At 34.4% G+C, this 7,917-nt stretch overlaps 1 long non-coding RNA gene across 1 annotated transcript in view; it reads right to left on the bottom strand.

Annotated features, from left to right (window-relative positions):
* Positions 1-917: 917 nt before the first annotated feature.
* The window catches only part of LOC111083606, an 11,712-nt gene continuing 4,712 nt past the window's right edge, over positions 918-7,917 (bottom strand). The window contains exons 2-3 of the long non-coding RNA XR_002609131.1: positions 5,498-5,669; positions 918-1,206 (exon numbers count right to left, since the gene is read on the bottom strand). This is a non-coding gene — a long non-coding RNA (uncharacterized LOC111083606). The remainder of the gene's footprint in view (positions 1,207-5,497; positions 5,670-7,917) is intronic.

Genomic DNA, 7,917 nt, shown 5'->3' with positions numbered 1-7,917 from the left:
TAAGGCAAAGTCTTACTCTAAAAGCCTTCAGTATTATTTGGTTACAGAATTATTTTCTAAAAAATCAGACCCGACTACCACATCTTCTCTTTCTCATACTGCAAATAGATCTTACTATACTGAATACAGAATGTGTGTCAGGATCTACATATCTAACCAAAATTCCTGTTTCACAAATTCAATGGCACCACAAACAAAAATTGATAAGAATTCACACTCTGAGTATTCAAGATTTAGACAGTTACAAAAATAACTGTGGTATGTGCAATAATGATTTATTTAAAATATAACACAATTTTAAATAAAAGTACTCTCCTCACAACAAGAAAACAACTTTCACCAGGACTGTATGCAAGGGTTTGATTACAGTTTAATTCTAAGATTAATTATTACTAGCACAAACTTGTAGTGTAGGGCAGCATTTCTTCTAGTTATTCATAGCCAACAGAAAGCCACTATTTTGATCACTAAAACAATATATTATATTACATTGCTTTTAGTACAGAGAATTGTATATTTCATGTTCAGTGTGAACATTTAGGTTTAATCCTTTCAAGATGGGTTCGGTATAATATACACAAATATTTATACTATAACTTTTAATGCAGTATGTGTATCTTCACAAAATTTGGTTGGTACACTTTTAGTAAAGATTACAAGTCTTTTATACCAAAATAATTATTTGTTAATGAAGTATTTTATTATGGATTTTTTTATGCAAATATCGAGTCTGTTTCCTTACCAGTCCAAGCACGAAATGATTTTCATGTTATAACTATATTGTTTGGAGTTTTATGGTGGAAAGCAACTAGGCTATCTGCTCCAAACAACCAGTATAAACAGTAAAATTAATTGTAGTAAAATGTTAAAATACAGCAAGTTAAAACAAAAGTATGTCCAAGATTTGGACAAAAGATTTATATGCAATTAAAAAAGGCCAATTGTTCTTAAAAAATTAAAAATACAATCAAGTTGGACAGTGTCATCATCGCCAATGACATTGTCCAACGTCCAAAGAGCAACAGAAGGTTTCATCTGAAAAAGCTTGTTATGACATTGCTCACCCCAAGTCAACTACAAACTGGCACATAGTTGTGCTTTGAAGACAGGACCATTGTCCATGTATGGGACAGGCACGGCCATAACGGCACCAGAGCAGACGGACTCGTTCTGGTGAATACCAATGTGGCCAGATATTCATAAAAACTGGATGGAAACAGAAGATATAGAAATGGGCCAGTCATTGTTGAATATCAACAAGAACAGGGTGAGAACTAATGTTAAGTGATTCCAGGACCAGTAGAGAGCTAAGAGAATCAGTGTAAATAGTACAATCACTGTACTGCAGAGCTTCTACACGATCCAGGGCAAGAGAAATAGCATACAACTTGGCAGTGAACACAGGAACTGTAGAGGGGATTCTGCATGTAAATAGGAAGAGAAGAATGGCTCAAAAGATGTTCGTGAACCATCTGATTCGACTTTAAACGTTGATCAGGGAAGCCTTCCTCAAGAAAGAACATCCTGTTTCTGTGTTCTTTGATCTTGAGAAGGCTTGTGACACTACATGGAGGTATGGCATTTTGCAGGATCTCCACTCCTGTGGGTTGCATTGCTATTTACCCATTTTTATTCAGAACTTTGTAATGGAGAGGCGACCTTTCCTTGAGTCATCCGAGGAAGGCAGATTGAAAGCACCATCTTCTTTTTGCTGGTGGAGTGCTGTCAATGGAACCAACATTTGATGGGCAAAAGGAGTGTGTTGAATTCGAGGAACCAAAAAAGACGAGCATTAACCACCCTCTCTAAAACCTTACAAAAACAACTAGTCAAAGTGATGAGAAGATAATTAGAAGAAATCTTGGGATCCTTCCAAGGTTTAGAAAAAGGGAGAACAATAGCCTGGTGTCAAGCACAAGGAAAAATGTGCTCCTGATAGATCCAGTTAAAAATAACCAGAAGAATAGCAAGGAAAGCAGAAGCGAGAGATGGTGCAGGTCTGACCAATGTACTACCAGACCAATGAAGAACAAGTTTGAGTTCCACTGGTGTAAAAGGGCAATTATAGTCATAAAGACAATCAGTCTGAAAGGAAAGAGGTGATTGCTCTGACAGAGACTTGATGGCCAAGAAGACAGGAGAAGAAACAAAAGTGCTAGATGCACGAGAAAAGCTGTGGCCAAGAGCATCAGCAATGCTCTGGACATCAGCAACTTCCTGGTCGTTGGAGAGCAAGATGAAAAGGGGGTGGGAAACAAACCTCCCAGTGACTTTCCAAATCTTGTCCCATACAGTTTTGGAACTAGAAGAAGAAGAAATGCTAGTAGTGAACTAAATCCAAGACTCCTTTTGGCTTTAACGTCAAACCTATCAAGCATAGGCATGGGCCTTTTGATAAACAATGCGGTAAGAAAGACAGGGATACTGTCGGCAGGTATCCCTGGCTAATTTTTGAGCTTTCCTGTAAGGAGAGACACATGGGATGATAGGAATTGATCAAGGCCTTAATATCATCGAGATTAGAATAAAAACATCAACAGTTCCACTGTATCAAAGTGGCAATTTTTATGTAGGTGGAAGAGAACCCTTTGGTTTACAAATACACACAATTTTTTCTTTATTAGATGAATGTTGATCGACCTCCATGGATCCTGCCCTTGTTTGAGTGGGCAGATCTCTGTCATCAGACTGGGAATCCAATGACTGAGGATGTGATCAAATGATATTCCTGCATCTAGGGGTCAAAAAAGGACCCGAGCGGACATCAGGGGCCAAGGAGGTGGACTCACGCAGTCATTGGAAGGAATAGTGGGGACAGAGATTGGAGTAGATGTAAGTTGGTCAACTCTATTTCCATGGAGGGCAAGAAACCCCTCACATGGTGTGAAAAAGACAGATGGAGGCACGGAAAGGTCTGTCTGCACCCCCACCATAGCAGTGGAGCAAACTGCAGTGGCATATGTCCAAGAGGGAGTAGGAACCAATAGCTACCCAAGCCTCAGGGTAAGAAATGTTGTTAACTGTCTGCAAATGGTGTACATTCTTCTCCTCCACCCACTTAAGGCAAGACCTAAAGTAAGAGGGGTGGGAACCACTACAATTAACATAATGAGGGTCAAATTTGCACTAATAGGCATCGTGGTCCTTGCCACCAAAACTAGAACATGTCACAGAACCACAACAAGAGTTCTTTGAATGACTGAACTGCTGGCATTGAAAACATCAGAGAGGGTTAGGAATATATGACCGTACCTTACAATTCAAATAACCCACCTCAACAGTGGCAGATGGACATGGTGATGAAAACATTAGGAAATACTTATAAATTATGTCATTCTAGAATGACTACAGATTATAACATGAAAACACAATTGTTTAGTCATAAAATTACATTTGTATATATTTTTATTATTTTTCATTATATTGACCTTCCAGCTATGCCTGGCTAACAATACACAAGTTACAATGATGCAAGCCCCCATGCACTCAATACCATATCCAATAATGGAAAATGACCTGTCTTTGGTGTGTTTCAGTGGACTAGTATTTTGTAAAATACAGTCACATTTCAATTATACATTATATATGTATATACATGAATACTGTTTAAGAATACATTTTCAAACTTTATTTTCTTAAAACATAGAACAATAAATAAAGAAGTAGAGCAAATAATTATCTTTTCTAGTTACGCCTTTGTACTAGTTTGCTGCTTGTCGTAGGTTGCTAAGCCTTATGAAATTTCCCACATGGAGGATGTGAAAAGCAAATGCGAATTAGAAATTCAAATTACCAATATTGAGAAACTAGAATATAATATAAGAACCTCTTTTGTTTTCTACATGCTAAGATATCATTTGTATTGAATCAAACACAGTGGCCCTGCTCACTTCTTTCCATTTTTGGAAATGCTCCTTTATGTACACTTACTTCAATACATGACATGAATAATGAATCACTAGCTCAGAATGTACCCTTGTGGTTTTGTCAGCCATTTTGATGTGTTATTGCGGTAAGATCCTTCTTTTCACACAATATTTCAAACGATAAGTCTTCAGTGAGCTCGAAATTTCATATTTTTCGACCCAAATGCTACTTAGTTACTACACATGATAAATTATAGTAGAATTCTATACTATCAATATAGTAATTTATTATTTTTGGTTATTTAAAATATTCATATAAAACCAAAAAAAAATTCAAAACTAAAGACTTTCTATCTGGATCACAAACATATAATTCAAACCAGTGCTTCATTGAACATACCATATAACACAAAATATCAATGTTTAGCTGTGTTTTTAATATTTACTTTTAAATTAATAAATTAACTAACTTATAATACTAAAAGTTGAATTATAATCTAAAATTTCATACCAAACTTATTGACATAAATCCATAAAATAGTAGTTCAATAAAATTTTGAATGCAAGTCAACAAACAAGATGACAGGTCTTTGACACACGTCCGGTTGCAATAGGATTATGTAGGTGTTTAGGTAGACAAGCATAATGGAAGCTTTAAAATTTAGAAATCCAGATAAATTATGATAAGTACGGAACATTGTTTGCTTTGCGTGTATTATTATTCTGTACTCTTAGGGGCATTATCTAATTAAATAAATATCTAATGTATTTGTACTATAAGTCTAAAAAAAGTAGGCTTAAACCTATTCAGCAACTGACAGCAAAAAAAAACAACAGGTCAGAGCTGATATATTTCTTGTTTTTGATGTGCATTCTATATTTTATCTTTAATAAATTTACTAAAATATATCAATCACAATCTCGTTAGGTTAACCAAGATAATGAAATATGATAAAAATTCTCCATAAAGTATGCTCATGAACATATTGTACGTTATGTGTTCAATATAGTAACGTAAGTTACACATTTGTCGGGTGATTTACAACTAATGCTGGATTTTTAATTAGACACAAGTGTAAGGGCAATAAAACAATTAAAATTAAGTATAAATAGATATATACTGTTAGGAGTTTTAAGGTATTTAACATAAAGAAACTGTATTTGGTAATTTTTGTATGGTGATTAGAAGGTTGGTCAAATCAAAGGATTGTGTATAGAGATAATGTAAATAAGATAACACACAAAATATAATTTTACTGAAAAATCATTTGATATTTATTTACGATATTTTAGAGATTACTCAAATGAAATTTAATAACTTTAAGGTGAAGAAAGTATTTAAAATCTTAAGAAGAAAATCACTTTGCAATTGGAGTAGTTAACACACTAACTCCCTATATTCATGAACACATTTTCAGTAGATATAGGTAATTAAACACTTAAGTTTTTGTGTACAAAATACAACTAATGTTTAAAAAATTCCATGAAGATATGGTATAAAAACCCTTATGTATTTGTATTTTTTATTATGTTTACTATAGGGTTACAAGATCAGTTATACCAATCAAGTCTGTTGGTAAGTGTTGAGCCAGTGTCAAGAAACTTAAGTTTTAGATGATGTCTGTACTTACCACATGTTCTTTCTAGCCCTGATTCAATCTCTCTTTGAAATTCAGTTTCTGTTGTCAGGTTCATAACATTATAGAACGAACTATCCTGATTCTCATCATCACTGTAACTGAACTTTGAAACAACTTCTAGTAGATCATCAGGATGTTCCATTTTCACTTGAACAGACATGTTCTAAAATCAAACAAAGCTTGAAAGAGTTAACAGAAATAACAACTAGTGTTAATATTACATACAGTCCCCCCAGTTCACTAACTTAAAACATGATGATGTGATTAATAAACCTAACATTTCAAATTTAGTTATGTAGGTAAGCAGTCCTAAGCTATATAAATACTACATATTTTATGTCTAATTCTATAGTCAAACAAAAAATTGACATACAACACATTGAAACAAAAAAAACTCAACAATGACTTTCTTCTTTATCCAAAATGAAAATAAAAATATTGAACTTCATGTTGATATTCTACTGCATCAAAGCATCAGAGATATCAGCAGAAAACATTGGGTAATACACAGTGAGAAAAATAAAATATATATTAAAAAATTGGATAAGCAAGTACATACAAAATATTGTCTTCAGTTTGTTTTTATAAAACCAGGTTAAAACCAAAAAGAACTATAACCAGTAAAAAAAACAAAAATCATATTTAATTTGGACAGTGTCACCATCATTAATGTCTAAGGCAAAGTTTGAGATAAAATATATCTAAAATGGTGCTTTCACTGGCATTCTTATACTTGAAGTAATAGCAGAATTAGAGTGTGCATGGACCACTGTCATCAGGCACAATCAATGGACTTCAGTCCTCATAAAGAGACAGTGTAATGGGTTAACATGACCAAAGACAGTGGGCATGAGTCAGGTTGAATGTAGAATTACATTTAGTTCTTTCTATACAATGTGTGGAAAGACCAGGTAAGTTAGATATCTTGATATAAGAGTTAGCACAAAGGATCACATATAAAGTGTAATAAACTTAAAATAAGACCCAAAACTCGAGCACTTTTGAATAGCTCAACTCATATAACAATCAATTCACAAAGGAATTAAGGCTGACAATTCCTCAGTGTAGTACCACCACATGAAACCTATGTAATTGTACAGGAAGTAAATGATATCACTTTTCAAGTGGACACAAACTGATGAAAACCAAGAAAAAAGTTAAAATAATAATAGTAAATTTTCACTGAAAACTGTCAAAGTGAAGTAAAAAAGGAAATAGAAAAATATTAACATTTTGTATGAAATTCCAAACAAAAAAAAAGGAAGAGAGCACAAACAAAAAGTGTAACTGTCAAAATTTAAAGATAATATTGTATATGTATATGGGTTCTGATTTTTTACCAACTGTCGAAATAAATGACTTTTACATATATTTCTTAATAATATATATATATTGTTATATCTCCGTTCGTTAGTTAATTTTCCGTAAATTCGTTCCGACAAAACTTTAGCGACACAAGTCCTTTCTTAAATAAAATTGGTTCATTCATTCTGAATATAACTTTGCAATACACTTAATTTCAACAGTCGCACTATAATTCTCAACAAATGTCTCACGTGCTTGACTTCAACAATACTCAGTTCAATTACACACTCTCTGACTGCCGTTCAATTACTCATTATCCAGTCCCATTGTGACCATCTTATATATACCAGCCTACCCCCAATCTAGTAGTCTCCCGACAATTCACAAGGAACAGGATATTTCTAGAAGGAGGTGGCGTGATACTTGTCACGTGACCTAGATGACGCAACACTGCCCCCTCCTTAGTATTGTTCGTCCCAAACAATAGCCACTTACAATAAACCAATATCAATTAACAATAACTTAATTAAATGTACAGAATTACAAAAACAAAACTACAATTCAACAAAGTCTCTTAATTTTATGGGACGTATCTTCTTCCGTACTGGTCTCCGTCTCGTTGTCTTCTGTTTCATATGGGGTTCATCTGCTTCATCAGGAAATGTCCTATCGTCAGTAACAGTCACATCAGGAGCTTCACCATTTCTCTTCTCAAACTGAGTAGAGTTTCTTCTTCAACATTGGCTTTTTCAGGTGACACGTCTTCAGCGGTGTCATTTGTTCTGTTGTTCACTTCGTCCCAACTGAAATGTCCTGGATCGTGATAACGCCAAAGCCTGTTGGCATGCACTACTTTTGGCTTACCTCGCCGACCTCACTTTATCCGGAAAGTCAAGTCTGAGAGACAATCCACTATGTCATCTGGGCCTTCCCATGGAGAAGACAACTTAGAAGACTTTCCTTTGATCTTCCTGGGATTATACAACCACTCCTTGTCTCCTGGTTCAAAGTTGACTTCAGTACATCTCTTATCATAAGACAACTTCATGGAATCAGCAAACGTTTTCAAGTTTGAACACACTTGATGGTGAATATCATCCATCCTT

The sequence above is a fragment of the Limulus polyphemus genome, unplaced genomic scaffold (genome assembly GCF_000517525.1).
Source record: "Limulus polyphemus unplaced genomic scaffold, Limulus_polyphemus-2.1.2 Scaffold10279, whole genome shotgun sequence".
In the NCBI taxonomy this organism is placed as follows: Eukaryota; Metazoa; Arthropoda; class Merostomata; order Xiphosura; family Limulidae; genus Limulus; species Limulus polyphemus.
Note: the sequence above shows the minus strand (reverse complement) of the source record. Positions and strands in the feature narration are given on the sequence as shown.